A 3,479-nucleotide genomic window follows, 5' to 3' on the forward strand; every position below is an offset into this window, starting at 1 on the left:
GGCCACCGTACGTGAAAGGAGAGGGACTGAAACAAGTCCGTGAGGAGGCTGTGATATGGGTGAGAACTGTCTCATTGCCTTCAGTATTTTGACTATTAGGTAGTTAATGGTAGGAGATCCTTTTGCCTTTTCCAATGCACCCTTTGAGCTGATACTCTGTGATTCTGTGACACTCTGTATGCATGACACTATTCATTCATCATGCAAATATTTATTGACTCAGCCTGGGAGCCAAGGTCTCCAGGACCCTTTCCCAGATGCTAGACCACATATCGCACAAGGGAAGGAGAATGTGTGGTCTCTGCAAAGACCAGTTAAGAACTCTTTTATTTTAGGCATTATGCTGCCTTGCCTTCTGTATTTCTATTAAAAAGTAAGGACAAATCTGTCCCCTCAACAGTCTGAATGAAACCAGAATGCCAGTGGGCCCAGAGAAAGCAAACATGTCAGGACAAATTCCCAGTTTTGAAAGTGAGCCCTCCAGCACACAGACACTTGGCGACCAGGCCTGACCACCCCGGCAGGTGCCACGTGCCCCCAAATCACACTCCAGCTCAGGTCCCAAATGCCGAGACAATTGCAGAAGGTAGGAAGCAGCGTGGGCACCATCTGAATGTTGCTCAGAATTGTTTGGCCCATCTGTCTCTTGATGTTCTGAAATTTTCTTTGAAGCTAATAATGTGACAAAGTAAAAAGATCAAGGGCTTTAGAGTCAGGCTGACCGGGACGTGTAGACAGGCTTGGCTGCTGACTGTGTAATCTCAGGCAGGTTACTTGGTTCTGCCGAACCTGGCTTTATCTATCAAACAAGTATAAGACCACCTATGCTGTAGGATTATTGTTAGGATTAAAGGTAACATAGGCAAAGTGCCTAGATGGGGCTCAAAATTACAACTATTGTAATTGGCAGAATGTCCGGGTTTCATTTCAGAAGCCCAGGATGACCTAAACATAATCTCTTGAATGTAAACACTGGATGTCTTCTACCCCTAAAGATTTAAAGTAAAAGAAGAAAATGACACGAAGACACCCTCCCGCCCCCCACAAGAAGGGCACGCACTCCTCCCTAAATCAAAACAAAATGATGGCGATAAAACTCAAAGTGCCCTTTGCTCATGTGCCTCCTTGAGAAAAACAAAAAAGACTAGTTTCTCACCTCTGCCCCTCTGTCCCCAGCACTTGCCTTGTCCAGCTGCTGAAGCGCTTGGCCTCCATCCTGGTTTTGAGAGGGCCAGACAGCAATAACAAAACAAACCAAAACAAAACCAAAACAAACAAACAAAGAAACCACAGAAGAGGAAGGGGACGCAGGACCTTGATGCAGAAGGGAAAAGAAAAGGAGACAGAGTAAAGAGTCATAGCCACATTACCTCCAGCGCCCAGAGCCTTTCCAGCGCTCTTTCCAGCGCGGGAAGGCTTGGTAACAGCCTCCGTTAGGCGCTCAGTTCTGCATGCAGAAGAGCAACAGTGACATCTTCAGGGCAGCCAGAAGAACTTGGCTGGGGAAGCAGAGGGGACGCTCTCCTTTTAGAACACACCCCGAAGTGGAGATGTCTGTGGCCCCCAGCTGGCCTTTTCTCTACCTGACATGACAGGTGTGTGCATAGTGCAAGCCCCCTCATACTAACCCCCAGGCCCCCCACCAAAACTGACGCCTGGGCATGCCTCCCTCTTGCTCAGCCAAACTCCTATGGAGCTGGAAACTCAGAAGGGTGTGTTGGTTAGAGACTCTAGGGCAAGCAACCAAAACTGATTTTGATTTTCAAAGAAATGAAATTTATCAGTAAGATACTGGATAGCTCATGCAATCTCTGGGAAAGCTGGAGAACCAGGCTCAGGGGACAGATAGCAACAAAGGGAAGCAAAAACATTCAGAACCCAATCAAAGCATGCCACTGGGCAATCAATTCTGCTGAGAGGCCTCACTGTGGTCACCCATAGTTGCCACCAGCAGCACGCCGGCACGAGCGGCTGGGAGCCCCAGCTGGAGTCAATGCCCCTGCTGCCTCCTGACATCACTGGCTCTCCATTTAAAGTCCCAGGCCCACAGGCTTGCACCACAGCTGTAAGGGACCCCTGGAAAAGATCTTGCCACACAAACGTCATTTCCCCAAATACAGAAAAGACATTCCACAGATGCTGGGCAGCCAACATCAACAAAATGTCCCCTACAGAATGCAACTGATGTGACAGCAAATTGCAGACCTGGCACCATGGAGTGTTTTGAGTCCGTGGAAAGTTGTGTGACAAAACAGAAAAGGCACAAGCCAGGAATTCAAAAATCTCGGTGAGATCCCATCCCTTACTAGCTATGCAACTCAGGTGGGCAAATAAGCTTCTCTGGGTTTTTGCATGGAATATGCACGGAATAGAAATATCCCTACCTACTTGGCAAGGCTGATGTGTACACCAAATTAGTTAATTTTGTATACAGGCTTTGAAAATTACACTATTACTGAGTAAACCCTTTTGCCCATCGGGGTTCCAGGTTGCCCATCTGTAAAATGCAGGGCTATTGTGAGGTACAAATGAATGGTTTGATTTACAAATTGAAATCGTTGCTGTTTGGGATTTGCCTCAAAATAACAGAGGCAGTGGGTAGGAGAGGAAGAGGGTAGGAATACAGAGATGACTGACCATGGGTTAGTGTTGAACCTGGAGGGTGGGCACATTACACCATCCTCTCCATGTTAGTTTGAGTATGAACTCTTCCATAATAAACGGTTTTTTAAAACGAAGGGTCTTGGAAGTACGTAGAAGAAACAAGCCCCACTCTCCCCGCCCCGCACTCCCAGGCTGTTTCTCAGGCACTGCGTCCCTTCCTCTAGGTCCACCACCCTCCACCCCACGCGGGTGAAAGTGCATCCTTCGTGATAAAAATACGCGCTTGAAATAACGAAAGCCCCAAAGAACTGACGGACATCAAAAGAAAAACCGAAGCAAAACGAGCGGACGCGCGCCTTGGGGAAGAGCCAGTCCGGAACAACTGAGAAGTTGCTCTCGCCCATGAACACGAACGGACCCCAACTCCACCCCGGGCACCGCATTCGGTCATGGGCCCAGAAAACAACGATAACAACGATAACAACGATGCCACAGAAGGCTGCACGCCCGGTGCCAGCAGGCGCCGCAACGAGCGAAGTGGTCGAGCCGTGCGGGGCCCTCGGGCGTCCCGAGCAGACGGCGCAGTCGCACCGCGGGCGCAGAGCTCGGACGCCGCGAGGCTGCACCTGCACCGGGCGGGACTTTGGACGCCCGCGACGCTGCGCGCGCAGACCGCCAACCCCAGCGATCTACCCCACCCGCCCCGCCTGAGTTTAAAAAACAACAACAACAGCAACAGCAAAACCACCGCCCATCCCATCCCGGCCCCGCCCCTGGGCCGCCCGGATGAGCCCCGAACAAGCATGGCCGGCAGCGGGGCGGAAGTGGCCCCGCCCCCACCCAACATGGCCGCCGGGCGGGCCTCCGGGCGGAAG

Source organism: Halichoerus grypus, chromosome 2 (assembly GCF_964656455.1).
Source record: "Halichoerus grypus chromosome 2, mHalGry1.hap1.1, whole genome shotgun sequence".
Taxonomy (NCBI): Eukaryota; Metazoa; Chordata; class Mammalia; order Carnivora; family Phocidae; genus Halichoerus; species Halichoerus grypus.